The sequence below is a fragment of the Daphnia pulex genome, chromosome 10 (genome assembly GCF_021134715.1).
Source record: "Daphnia pulex isolate KAP4 chromosome 10, ASM2113471v1".
NCBI lineage: Eukaryota > Metazoa > Arthropoda > Branchiopoda > Diplostraca > Daphniidae > Daphnia > Daphnia pulex.
Genome location: NC_060026.1, coordinates 6,875,812 through 6,890,979, shown reverse-complemented (window position 1 = coordinate 6,890,979; position 15,168 = coordinate 6,875,812). Strand labels below are relative to the sequence as shown.

General features: G+C 41.6%; 1 pseudogene; it reads right to left on the bottom strand.

Moving 5' to 3' along the window:
- Positions 1 to 8,448: 8,448 nt before the first annotated feature.
- Positions 8,449 to 13,503, bottom strand: LOC124203464 (annotated as a pseudogene).
- Positions 13,504 to 15,168: the final 1,665 nt, after the last annotated feature.

The following is a 15,168-nucleotide window of genomic DNA, read 5'->3' as shown; positions in this document are numbered from 1 at the left end:
CTTCCGATAGCTGGGAGCTAGCCATTAGCTGGTGGCTGATGGCCAAGGGTTCCTTGGTTTTTTAAAGCCAATTGGGGCGCTCTGGTGCTCGCAGAAACAGGGGTTACAGCGTACTCCAGTTGCTGGCCCACCAGCTTCGTCCGAAGAACTGTGATCACGTGCCCCTTCCTCATAATGCGGATGTTTCGAAGACTTCTTGTTACCTACACGAGAAAAGAAAGATTTTAAAATTTTTAAAAATAAAATCCTGTACGTCTTATCCCAGGATGAAAAAAACACTTGAAAGCAATGAAGCTGCTTGAACCAATAAAAAAGAAGAAAAGAAACAAGAGAGTGGAAATTTTTGTATTGGCAAATAGTAAACCACTCACTGGCTGGCTGGACTCTGGGCTCTAGGCTCTGTTGGATGTTGTCCTTGTAGAGGCTTTTATACTAGTTTCGTGGGTGGTGTAATTTGGAGAAAGCTTCAAATTTCATAGTGATTTCTTTATATTGGACAAGGGGGAAAGGCACCCTGAAGGGTTTGGCAGGAAGGCAATAAGAATACATATGGGTGATAATACGATGAGAGATGGATATGACTCGGCAGAGTCAGGGTTGTTTCAGATAACACATTATAGATTGGTTATCTGGTCAGGGAAGCTGAAGTTGCGGAAAAAGGGAAAAGCGATGTGAGGGGAAAAGATAGTTGGAAATGCATTAAAAAACGAATAACAACAAAATTAATTATTAGAAAATAATTGATGGTATTAAGGATCCAATCTACTTTCAGCTATACCAACATTGGGCGACAATCTGTCGCCCAAAAACAAAAACTTTAGAAATGAAAAGTTCCCTGTCGCGTTTTAGTTATATCAACTGTTATTATGCATCGTTCTCCCTGTGAAATTATTTATTTAGGAGTCAAAATAGCAAATTTCTTACTTCAATTCTTCAAATTATTACCTTTAAGCAAAACAATTACTTTGTGAAAATTTCAAGACCATGTTCCTTGGTTTTCTGGGCCAACTGCTTAGTGTTTTGATTCCTGCTAATGAATTGATTATAATCTAGAGAGAAATAGGTTAAAAGTATCGTCGCATTCTTACATTTTAATCATAAGACCAGAGAAACTCTATCGCTTAGTAGCTTTCCTATATTAGCGAACGCGGAATTTCTCATTCTAAAAAATTCAAAATTCTTCGTGACTGACTCTGTTCGTAACTTTAAACTCTAAAGAAAAAAAGAAAAAATTTAGTTAAATAATTGTTTCGACAATTTATTTATGATTGATTTTGAAATGAATACAATTTATTCATCCATGGATCAACTGACCAAGTCCAGAGCCTTATTTGACCATTTATTTTCTTCAAATTATGAAAACACGCAAATGAGGCAAATGCAAAAATTACGGTTATCTAAGTGAATTTCCCTCCAGACTGCCACTTTCTTATGTCTTTATGCCGTTATGCCGCTTACGTCAAACTAATTCCGCGCATTGTTTAGTCAATACGCCAAAACTATGTCAGGAAGACGTAATGACATAAATATGCGTTTTCACAAGGGAGAGAATTTTGACACAAGAAGTGGGGAGGTATTTTAGATACTTTTGATGGAGCATCATCCGCTAGAAACAAGGTATTTATTGCTAAACTGGCATAAGGCTAGAAGTAGACTAGATTCCAAGTGTGGGAAAAAAGCGCAATTTAATTTTTGTTATTCTAGTAATGACAAGCAAACGTAAGGACTTAACGTCAAACTTAAAAAAAAACAATGTCTGAACGCACCTTAAGATGTGTCTCAAGAAAACAACAGAATAAAAATATTTTACCTGTTGAATTTTATTTACAAAATTACCGGAGGCTTAGGAGCTCTTATGGAAGACGAAGTGAGAGTCCTTCGAAAAGATTTATTGGGATGTTTTACACCAATCAAAATTGAGGGATTCCCCACCAATCAGAATCGTTGAAATGGAAAAAAATATGTAAGGGTGTTTTTTAGACAACGCGACGTTACCCATGACGTCACGCTGACTCAGCAGTCTAGGATCCCTATAGACCTACAGATGGCACTGTCTTAGGTACTGTACCTACAAAAAACTCCAAACAGCGATTTTTCTTTAAAAAGCCCCCTATGTATATTGCGGGGAATTGTGTTTGTCTTTTAGCCCAAATTTGGGGGCAAGGAAGAAAGCGAAAGGTAAGAAGGGGGCATTTTTTGCAAAGGGCAATTGCATTTATAAATATAGCAAAATGTACGCCTTTCAAAATATCGTGCTTTGCACTGCAAACATTGCCTTCGATTCCTTCATTCACGACCTTCATATCATTCGCATGAATTGCTTTCACCTTCGATCAAACGTCACGTCCCACGACGTGGGGTCCGGCGAGCCAACCGGTTCAACGCTTCTTGGGTAAACCTGTGCCCCACGTCACTACTTACACCCTGGACCCAACAATACTGACCCACTATCGGGTCTGCCTGTTGTCAGCCGTCAATTACCCAGCGCCCATCTCAAGAACCGTTGCAGGTTAGTAGTTATATGAGGTCAGAAACGATAGCCCCAGCTCCCCCCCCCCCCTTACGCTCATCAGGGTGTTGAGTATGGGGAGGAGCTTAAAACACCCTTTTACGCTACAGTAGGTCTACGCATTCTTCCGTGACACCCTGTGCTGCTTAAGCTACCCTATGCAACGAAACATTGCGTTCCTGCTAGTGTGAAAGCACCTTTAGACATGATAAAAACAATTGTTTTACTTGGCCATTCACATATTCTAGCAGTGGTAAGAAGTTTGGTCAAATGACTTGAAAAAATCAGATCAAAATAAGTTGTCAAGGTGACGTGACGAAGCTCCAACAAATACTGATTCCGGCTGCTGCTGAAGGCTTTTTTGGTGAGAAGGGGGTAATTTGGTTGGGTGGGATGGCTCTTATTTCATTGCTTGCTAGTCGTGGTCATAAGCAGGACAAAAGCGATTAGTTTTTCATGTACGGTAAACCGAACGCGGGCGATTTACAAAATTCCATTTCTGGCAGTGAAAAAACCACCAATTACCCTTGTTTATCTGATCTACTTTAAAACCAGAAATTTTATTTTTAAAATGTATTGTAAACTAATTCATTAAATTAAACCTCCTTGATTTACACTTCCTCTTTCATGATCATTTCCATCTCCTCCAGGTGGCCAACCGTCACCTCCGTTGCACTACCTGGTTCCCCACCTCCATCTCCGCCCCCGTGAGAAAGATGAGAATCCTTGTTCTTTCCATCATCTCCACCGCCTAAACCACGCAGCAAGTCACCTCCACCACTTTGGGCTGCTTTCCCAATGTATTTAAGAATCCTCCACTTACTTTTAACATGATAGAACACAAATAGATAAAATTAATGAAGATTCAATCAACATTTTAGAGAAAATTTCACCTAAACTTCTCAACACTTTCATTCCATAAACCTTTTTAAATGATTGATTGCTTTCATACGCAGAGTCAGCCCGACTTCACATACGCGGTCACGTGGTTAGTGGTTATTTTGACCATGTAATAACTTTTTTTAAGAAAATTGAGACAGAAATGATGAGAACACACCATTGATATTTGAAATCGATAATGAAAACTGTTCTAACTCAAGCATGCAGAAATTGTTGTTTGCAATTTTTTTACGCAATTGCTGTTCTTATACTTAAAATAAAGCGTACACAGTGACATATATCGATACTGAAGATTACAATTTTTGCTATTTCAGGTAAAACACTGTTTCCGATTATAAAAGAATACAACTTTGAAGGATGCCAAATGACATTATTTTAATAACTCTAATTACCAATTCAATCACGAATCAATCCCTTCGTTTTACATCCTTCTTATAAGTTCTAACTGTATAAACAAAGTTGCGTACCAAGATTTTTATAAAGCTAAGATATTATCCCTCTCTCGATGATAGATGGAGCTATAGACATTGGGTCATGTTCGGATGGGCTCATCCACTGCGGTAGATGCTGCTGCTAAAATATTTTTGTTTCGAAAGAAAATACAAAATTGGAAAATTGTTTCCTTATTGCCAGATCGCTCTTCCTGCCTCTGGAGATGAGAGAGTTCAAGAGATACAAGAAGAAGAATGATCGACCCCAACAACCCCAACAAACTTCCCTCCAAGGCATCACCGATCTTGCAGACAGGCAAATTAAAAGCTCACTCCCCAAATGCTCGGTGTACACAAAAAACCTAGTTATCTTTGATGTCCACAGCTGTGACCACGAGGAAAAAATCTTAGAGGCCCTACTAGGACGATGTAAACCACGTTAGACGCCTTCTAATGCTGATCAGACCTTAAATCGCATCGGAAACAGTTATACTTACCTTCACCAATACAATCTCGGAGCAAGTCTACATTTTCTCAATGAATTACAAGATCCAAGTATCTATCCCTACCCCTTACAAGTGCAAAAAATTCGTGCAAATAGGACACACCATATTCAAGCTCAGCCACTATTCATACAGCTGCAAAACGTGAGGCATGCTCCATTCACCAGTTCAGGAATGGTCCACCCACAACATATACTGCTGCAGCAAAGCTCACTTATTAGATACCTACTCTTGCCCTGCACTTACAGACATAAAAAAAATAAGGAAATTGGGCTTCCTTAAAGACATTACAATCAACGAGGCACGTGGACGTCAGACATACCTTACATGTATGGTGCAGCAGCTAGCAGAGGCACACAAATGGCCCCCATTAATCTCACTGGAATAGACCGCTCTTACGAAATAAAACCGCCAAATGAACAAATAAAGGCCCTACAACGAGAAATAAAAGAAATAAAAGAACCATCAATGCCTCAATTCCAGAAATAATGAAGAATGCTGGCGAGAGACCTAACCGAAACTAGAAACATGGCCAGCAATTTCAGCAAAAATCTCGACGGCATCGAAGATAAGCAAAAAGACGCAGCAGACTGTCAGATTCGACAGGATAGAAAACCTGCTTGAAAAATTAGCCTCAATAATCGTCCCAGTCCTCCCCCCCCCTCCTACAACTCACCATCTCAACCTAACCTCTGAAGCAAACCATCTATTCCCAACAAACTATAAACTGGTCAACTCACAATGCATTTAAACTCTGATGAAAAATGGTCGGAAAACCCGTCAGCAACAATCCCAAACAACTTCAGCTGCATCCAATGGAACACCAGAGTGCTCATAAAAGCTAAACTCGAAGAATTCGGTCCCAATCCAACACGACCACAGATTTAATCTCAGCCTACGTTCACAGAGGGGACTGTGAAGTAGCAGACATCGAACACCTCTTAAACAGACCCAATTTAGTTCTATAAGGAGGCGACCTAAATGGCCATAAAAGAATATGAACCTGAACAGCCTGACAAAATGTCTTAAAATATTGGCAGTGGACATCATCACAAGAACCAATCAGACCACGGGAAAAACCTCAACGATCAACCTCTCGTTTACCGGATGAATTGGCAATGAACGTAGAACATACGCCAGTATCCAAGTAAGCACTTGCCTGCTGCAGCGACCACCTACCCCTTGAAATGTCGCTACACACCACCCCGGTATGGAGCAGTGGACAACCAGCAACCTGGACAATCAACGAAAAAAACTGGAACGACTGGAACCATTTCTGGCACACACAATGACTGGCTCAAGAGGGAGGATGAACAGGCTAGGTGGATGGAACAAGTCCAAAAAATGCCCAAGAAAACAGACTACGGCCTGGCACGCAGCTTAAGAGAACGCCAGTATATCCAACCCGGAAAAAATTAAAATCTTCTGCTGAGCAATCCTCCGGATTATACTAGGATCTATACTATCTAACCCAAAATAAATCATCTACGCGGAATCCGGAATGGAGTCGCTGGCTGCAAGAAGGGACTGGTTCACTAGCAGATACAACATCAACCTCGTCCACAAACCCAGCAACCCAACTAACGCAAAAGCAAAATCCCTGTTCCACCCGACCGAAAGATTCCCCCAAGAGAAGCACATCCTGCCTTATAGAATCAATGAACGGAATAAAAAACAACAGGATAGACCTATTTCCAGCCATCCCAACAAGGTCATGAAGATAAAATGTCCGCCTCCCAGTAAACCTTCAGCATGTAAAACCATCTTTGACACTCTCAAAAAGTCTTCCACCAACAACCGTGCCAGAAAAGCGGAACTGTTCTACACACTACTGCAACGTCAAGGACCAACCCTGAGCGCCTTCACGGACGGATCCTTAAACAACGAAACAAGTATCACTACATGCGCGGTAGTCATCCCAGCACCAAATGTGTCCGAAGCATGGAACCTGAGCAAGTACACTATCGTTTTTAGGCAGAACTAAAAGCCATCAAACAAGCCCTACAAATTGTCTACAAGTGGTGGCCAACTTGAACCATGCACCAGCCGCCAATGCAATCTTTCGATTCTAGCTCAGCAATCAAAGCCGTAACATCTTCCATTGCATCCAAAAACGAAGCCATCACGGAGATAACGAAAACGAGCAAGCTGATCAACTATCATCGGACTAAGGTACGAAAAGCTCGAGCAACCAACTACGAATATGCCTTTCCCCAAGCGGAAGATCCTCTCTACTCAGAAAAGAATGGGATCCCAACTAAAAATCACTTTAAACTTCCAAAGCAAAATACCATTTTTATGAAAAAGAATTGGTTGCTTGTGATGAGGTCACCGATCGTTTAAAATCAGTGAATGCAACTTTCTTGTTTTTTGGCGCATAGTGCCTGATCTTGACGCCAAAATGACAAGGAAGTCCACCCCACCCCACTCCCTTTTTTTCTTGGCGGCGGCCATTTCGCCACTTTCTTTATTTAAAAAAAAACACTTCGACATTTTTTTCCCTTTAGTTAATTACATGAACTTTGCATAGAAATTTTTTATACACATAAAAACGTTACAAGTTGAAAAAAAATTTAACACAGAAATGTAAGGCTTCAAAGAGGGTAGTCCAATAAGACCCCATGTTCAAGTAGACTACTCTGCTACACACCCGGCTAGAGTTGCCAATTTTGACGATTCCAATTTTCTTGCCATTTGCGCCCTCTCACCTACTCATACCATGTAACTCTTATACCATGCCACAGGGTCAAAGATGGATGTCTTCATTATATGGCCGACTGGTCGTTTCCGTGAACGTGTTCTGTCATGTTTGAAAGCATGAACGGCCGCTTGCTTATTACAGTACCCACCCTAAGTTTGGAAACACGACGAGTTTTTCCGCGCTTTTAACACGCTAAAATTGTTGTTTTGTGCTAAAGTGCGTGTAAGTTGAAAAAATGCCAAAAATTCAAATATAAAAATTTTTACTTGAAACTTGCACAAACGGTTTATAATGCCATCTACAATTAGGCAAAGTTTCAATTTTTTAAAATGATATGCTAATTTTTGGCGATTTTTTAAAATGAAAAAATGTTGAATCATTTTCGTGGCGCAGGGGCGAAGTCCAAGCCCCGGGGAAGAATGGAGGGAAGAGAATAGGGAAGAACAAAAGGGTCTGGTGGTTTTCCATCTTCTATTCTTCCCTCGGGGCAGGATAAGCTCCATGCGACGCAGAAGGAAAAACAAATGTGAGTTTTTAAAAATTGTCAAATATTAGCATCTTGCTTAAATGATTTGAAACTTCAAGCTTGAATTCTCAATCTTCTCAAATTTGAAACTCGGCCACTGTGGTGCGCATCGGCGTAAACTGCGCGCGATTTTTTGCTCGACTACTACTTTTTCATTGGTATAACATCTATACAATCCAACGGAATTTGTAGAGAAATTTTCCATTCAAGTTTACCTTATTACGTACTGCACGTTTAAAATATGAATGAGATGGGAAATGGGCGGAATTGGGTAAATATTGGTGCAAACCCCCGGTCTACTGGTCAAATTTGTGATCATTAAAAAAGAGGAGACACCACTTACCACATTCACTCAAACACAACCCAAAAATTGGATGAATAAATAAATAGTGAACTAGACCAAGAAAACGAAAGTAGCTATATATGGAACGCAAAAGATGTTGTAATCATCAAAGAAAAAATCGAAAAAATGGCAAAGCTGAGCGCAAAATTCGCCGGACAATGATGGGAATTGGAGGGGGGGTTGATGATGGGACAGGAGTAAGCATGTCAAAGTGCACTCATACGACGCATTTCGGCATTTGTATCTAGAGAACTTTTGATTCAGTTATTTTTTTCTTTTTGTCTAGCACTCGACGCTTAGTGGTGGATCACGTTCTCCTCGATAGTTTTGATTCTAAGAATAGATGGTGAAGACTTCTCGTCTTCAACCTTTGACCATGAGGACTCGGTCCAGACCCTCCGTCAAACCTCCAAAACTCTATGTCTGCATGAAAGAAAAACGAAAAAAAAAGAAAAAAGAAACGTCAATGAGATAATTTTATGCATCGTCGAGTGCATAAAAAGTGATGACAAGGACTCACAGTTAGACCCTCCTTTCAGGCGGTTTTTTTTTTCGGTGGCGATCCCGGCAGGTCGGGATCGCCACCGACCGTTTCGGCCTCAGCGGCAGGTTCCGTCGGCTGCTCCACTTTGACTTCCTTCAAACCATCCGCCTCGGTCGGATGGCCGGCTTCATCGTAGAAGCGCACCTTGACGTTGTGTCGGTGCTGGTCGACGATGGCTTTGACCTTGGCTTTGACCTGAGCAAATAAGTTTCAATGAGTTTCCAATGCTTTAACCAGTTGTGGGGGAAATTCTTTGACATAAAATTAGGGAGGGTATACAATTTGGAATGAATTAATCCAGATTGAACTTACCACCTCCTTTGAGAAGGAGAGGGCAAACATTTCAGAGAAATAGTCAAGAGAAGATTGTTTGTTAGGCAAGTAGACAGAGTACACTAAATAATGTTACGGTGGAAGGAATGTTTTTTCCCCCGCTAACTCTACGACCTTTTTCAAACACAATCCAAGAAATCGAACTCCACTGGCTAGAAAAAAAAAACTAAATTTTTTATCCAACTCACCGCACTCACGCCAGATGGATCTGGCTTGTTGAGTTGCATCTCTTTCAATATTCGATTGCGCTGCTCCATCACCATAGTCTTTTCGTATGTATAATAAGCCGAAATGTCGCTATCCATCTGAGAGGGGGACAAACGAGACAAATAATCAATGTGCGTCACCCACGGATGCGGAAGGTTACCCAGGTTACCTCCAACCGCCCGGGAGTGCTTTGAATAGAGCCGTATAGCACAACTTACCATTTCTACGACTTCGACCTCGGCATCAATAAATTGTAGAGGGAAGTCTTGAGATCTTTTTTCATCTGAATGGAATTGTCCTCAAGCTGAGCAACGGTGAACAGACGCATGTTACAGTGACGCCAAGTGCGGTGCTGGCTTAGCAGGAAGGGCAGTAAGATCAACAGGCCGCCGTGGTGAACGACCCACTAGACGTCGATATGGCCGTAGATCTGCACGACCGGAGAAATTCCCAATCGGGCGATTATTTTCAATGTGATGATGACGCAATTGAATTGACGATATGGAAAGTAAATAGGATTAGAGGCGCCGGAGGGTTATTGGAAATTATGCGCACTTTCTCGGTGAAATCGGGGAAAGACGAGATTCCTTTGGACACAATCAGCGCCATCTTTTTGGCCGCTGCGGTGTGAATGGTATCGACAAAGACACGCCACGAATCCACGATTGATCCTCCTCTATCGACTGGCGCCAACCGTTTGGCCATTCAAAGATAACCGTGTTGTGTTTCAATCCGCCCAAACTGGTCGACTGGATCCTGTAATTTTCCCCCAAAATAAATTGACAATTCGTTGTTATCGATCGCCTCTATAGACTCGTGAATATTGTATGCGACGCGCGCCGATGAGAGACTTACTGATGATGGACAATGCCTTGGCCGACATCCTTGGCAACCAGCACGTTAGCAAAGCCCTTGACCTTTTCTTCATCCATACAGCCTTGCGCAAGTTCTGTCTGGCCGTGGTCGCTTCGTCGGAGCACATGGCGATATCACCTATAAACGTGTGTCAAAGGTGGATTTGCGGAAATTAACAGATGGACTACATGGAACTCTTTTAAAAAATAGATCAAGTCAATCAAGTCTACAGGTGATTTATACCTTGGAGGATAGACGAGGCGACGGCCAATCCCTTGCCTGCTTTCAACTGGAAAGCGAGAGACAGCAATTTGCGCTGTTTGGGTGCGAGGTAGGCATTCATTTTGCATAAGGTCATGATCTGTGGACGCCAATTTTTGATGAGGGGCGGTCCCGGGTTCCTCCTCCAGCCGGATTAAACTGAATCGGGCTGCACTCAAAGCCAGGCCACTTAATTCCGTCTCCCCAATCCTTCTCGGCTCTGTTCATCAATGATGCGAAACGACATTACGGTAAGCATATCAAATTCGAGCCAGAGCGTCAGCAGCAATGGCCACCGGCGCTTTAATTCAAGTCGAGTATTTGCATTCCATATTTACCCGCGATATTCAATGTAATACTTGTAGATGATGGTGGCCAGAGCGATGGCCGATGGCAATCAAAGCATAGAGCCAACTAGACATGAACATGACTGGGACGCAGAGCGCAGCTCCTATGAAACAGGACAGCGACCTGGAAATGAAAATAAAAGTGTGGATCGAATCAAAGGAATTCTTCATTCTGCCTGTCTTTTGTTATTTACCAGTGGTAGTATTTAGATCGCGGCCTCCAGATGGGCGTCCTCAACAGTGTCTGAATAAGGGCACAGGCGAGATTGAGGAATCCGAAGACCATCAAAAAGAATTTGGAGAGCAGCGGAGCCAGAATATCGACGTTGCCCAATAGAACTCCGAATTGACAAATGGCTAGTATTCCAAAACCAAGTGAAAAAGATTCTCGTTAGTAGTCCAATTGCCTTTGATCATTTCAAAAATCAATGGAAACGCCTCACGTACTGTATAAAGAAAAGGGGGCTGGTTTTAATCATGATATTTTGTCGAGAGTCAGCAAGAGGGAGCGAGTGGGTTCGCCGGAAACCGACAGCGTCGAAAAAGGGTTCAGCTTGGACACCAAATTGACTTTGGAGATGGCGTAGAGGAGCCGAGGAGCCGAGATGAGACTCTGCAGGCCGGCACCAGTTGTGGCCAGCATGAAACTTCCAATCAGAATGACCCATTCGTTGGGCCACGGCAAATTGGCTTCTTGACTCTTCTCCTAGTCCAATTTTATGGTGGACTCGATGCACCAGCGACGGTCGAGAAAGGCCCATCTCAGCGTAGTCTCGTTCAGGCACTTAGTGAAAATGCCGACAACGTTTGCCGTCAAATACAATTCGACATCAGCCATGATCAGAGAAATGTCAACTTCGTTGTTGACCGATTTTCTCGTCTGAAAGAGTAACGCGTTCGCAGTCAAGTGAACGATAGCGACGAAAAAGCCGATTAACGTTGTCGGTAGCAAATTGTAGACGGCCAGGATCATGTAGAGAGAAGCAGGAACCTGGAAAATGAAGACTGTAGTATCTAAACGATTATTAACATTGATAAAAATAAACAGTTCTCTTTGATTCATTTTCACACCCAAATTTAATCTTATTATTTGTTGATTTCAGATTCCTACACGTAAATCGGTGAGCTTCCGAATGTGAGCTATGCTGCAGTTGGGCGAAGTAGTGGATAAGTTCGTTGATAAATGCCGGCCAGAAGTGACAACATAAGAAGATGTTGACATAGTTCAGAATTAAGTATCCTCAAAATCATCAGTACAGGTATGGTGGTAATAATGATACATGCAAGAAATAAAAATACAGGATGAGAATCAAACTTACAGCTGAACAAGTTTTCGTCGAACGGAAGAAAACCACAATGGCGGCTGGTTGCTATGAATAGCGACAAATGCTGCAGATGCGGACAATGGCGGTTTAGTATTTCCGATGGTAGCCAGGGCCTGTCACAGCAGGACTAACATGGAACCGGAAAATTGAAGCAACAAGCGAATGAGGCAATCAATGACGGTGGCGCTGATTTCTGGCGACACGACTCAGCTGGGCGGCTGATTACAACGCATTCTTGACTTCCCTCTCTTCGGTCTTTCCCAACAAGCAGAGGCTAAATATGAGCGATTCGAAAGCATGGGCAGCGTCTTGGCATTATTCGGGCGCTGAGGACGAATAAGAATATTGTTTGCTAGATACAATTACAAGTTGGACAAGTAGCTGATCTGCTTTTGCTGCATCAGATCGGTCTCAAGTGTAGCAACACTGATTCCAAATCAAGTGTAAATTTTTATCTAAAATCATGACATAAAATAATGGGTGAAAATGTAAAAAGGTATTTTTATTTTTAAAACTGAATTACCGGCCTTGAGGAAAAAACAGTTCGAGGCTTCAGCCATGGCTAGGGTAACTAGAATGTCCAGTGACCTTCTATACAATTCGAGATAAGGTTGATCAAGCAGTAGGCTAATGAGGCCATCCACGTTAGACGTAGTCCACACTCCACAGATGGGTAACTTTGACAGACAAAATTTAAGTTGGACAAAACTTGAATCGAATAGATATTCAAGAAGCAAGAGTAGCTATTGCGGGAATTCGACTAGAGTTTCACTAGTCAGCAGAGTTAGTGTGTGAAGTGTTACACAGACGAAATTTTGGGCTGGGTAGCGGGGGCAAAAACGTCAAACTATGGCGGCCGTGTAAGCATCATGGTGCATGTACTGCAGGATGGGGATGAGCTTGAGCTTGGTATTTACAGGTGTGGCCAGATCCTGAATCATTTCAGCAATTTTACTGCGCATGTTGACGGAAAAGGTTCGAGACTGTGTGGCAAACTTGGATGCGGCGTAGATGGCTGCCTCTAACTCGACAGGGGAGCATTGTGTGTTGTCCAAACTGTTGTGAATGCTGTAATGCACTGATTTCCGATCAGATTTCCTTTGTTGAAATTGAGGTGCGCCCTAAATTAACGACGTTTTCAAAAAACGGGTTTAAAGGGTACAAGAGAATTCCCTTGTCCATTGCATAGTTAAAAAACTCGATGAGGTTGTCTGATCGTAAGGTTACTTTAAGGTCGCACTTAAGTTTCGAAGTCGCCCGGGTACCGGAGAATTTGGACTAAGACTAAGCAATAGAAAATAAAAAATTTTGTGTGAACTGGATCCAGAAAGAGAAACAAAGTTTTACCGAAACAGTGAATTCGGTAATGACAGGATCCTTCTCCGGATAGAAATGCTCAGAATAGTATTTATCTTTTCTTTTCTTTCATGATTTATCTTCATCTTCTATAGAGTCTACTTTTAAATCTGCAATCAAACAAATATAATTATGTCTCAAAAAATTTGCTTCCAGAATAACGACCAATTACCCGAATGAGATTCTTTCATCTCGACGTCTACAGCGATTGGATGTGTAGTTTTGACAGGTCTTCTACAGATCCTTCCTTTGTTAATCTTGTTTAAATGTAGTTGTCTTAGGGAACGGAAATCATTGCCTTCAAGAGGTAGTTGTCTCAATCGAGTTGCACCATACACTGTTATCAGGGTGTCGGAGATCATTTCAGGGATGGATTTTTTAATGCAATAGAAAAGATTTTCATTTGGAAAAACCACAAAATAGAATGGAGGCTTAAATCAGGGGTTTGAAAGTCTTTCTTAGACATTTAGGGCACATGTGTATGTTATTCTACAAAATATAGCACCTTGTTGACCTTGACACGCTATGCACTGCAAATTCAATAATTGCTTGTGAATTTACAACATTAATAGGAAAGGCTATCACTGTTTAGCTTACTGGTAATCGTGCTTTGGTTTCCATGACTGAAAGCAGTAATGCTTGTGCAACTGGGCAACAGACTCAATATTTTGCATATTATTCTCATCTGCATTAATGATTTCAAATCCCTTCAATTTCTCTCGATTTCTATTCGCTGGTTTCGCTACAAAAACTAAATTAAAATCATTAGAGCAACATTGATATAACTTTATTTCTGGACACAAAGATACCTTTAAGCTCTTCTTTTGCACTATCTAGTGCTAGTGCAGGAACTCTAATTGGAGCCATATTCAATAAAGTTCCCTTTAAACACTGTAGGCCTATCGTTTAACGGGGAATTCTAATTTTGAATATAATTCACTGAAAACAAGGGTTAAATTCTATTTTAACCGACCAACATCTTACTTTTATTTACTTATCTAATTCACTTTACTTTACTTAATCTAGTTAAGTAACTAAGCGGGAATGAGCCCGAGCGTAGAGAGGAAATACAGGGGTTTTGGGTGGGTATAGTAAAGTCTAATAAAGCATAAAACCATACTTTATTATGGTCATGATTATATGATTTTCATGGTTATATAAGCCATGGCATGGTTATATTTTTCAGCCAATAAATTATACAATAACGTAGCATAATACGCCACCAAGTTAAGTAACTTTTTACAGTAGCCTACGGTTAAGTTAATAGGTTACTCTAATTAAGTAAATTAAAGTTTGCTTTTCAAATATACTTTACTTTATTGCTTACTTTATTTTACAAAATAAAGTAAAGTAATAAAGTACATGTTGAATACTTCCTTGGACGGAGGAAAATTCTACCGAGATTTCTCTCGGGTGGTTCAGCGAACTAAGACCGTATGACGGTGTCCAGTCGCAACTAATACTTACTGGCGTCGGCGGAACGATAGGCTCGTCGACGTTTCGTAGCAATGGTTTGGGTGCCAACGCTTTGCTCAGTATTCATCTGAAAATACAAATAAGAATGAAAAGAGACCGGTTAGATGACTGGAATCTGTCCAGGATAAGACGAAAGGTTAAGACCGTTCTCGCGGCGGTAGAATCGACTACCCCGACGAGCTACTGCCAAAGCGGATTGACAATAGGTTGGGCTCTCTGGACCGACCCGATCCGTTGAACCCGAGGAGATCGCTACCTAACGGAGACCGTCATAAATCTACCGCTATCGCTATCTCCCAATCGGTAGACGACTCCTGAGCCGAATCCCGATACTCAAAAAAGACCCGTAAGCAAGAGCGCTTCCTGAGTTCCGCAAGGTGTGAGACCAAGTGTCGGACTATCAAATTTAGTTCGGCAACACCACCTAAAAGTAAACGGTTAAGAAGACGAGTTGGTACCCGTCTGGAAGACCCGATGCGGAAGAGTAACGAAATCTGTGAAAATCTAGGCTTTATTTTGGTTGCCAACGTTATGGACTTTTTATCAGCTAG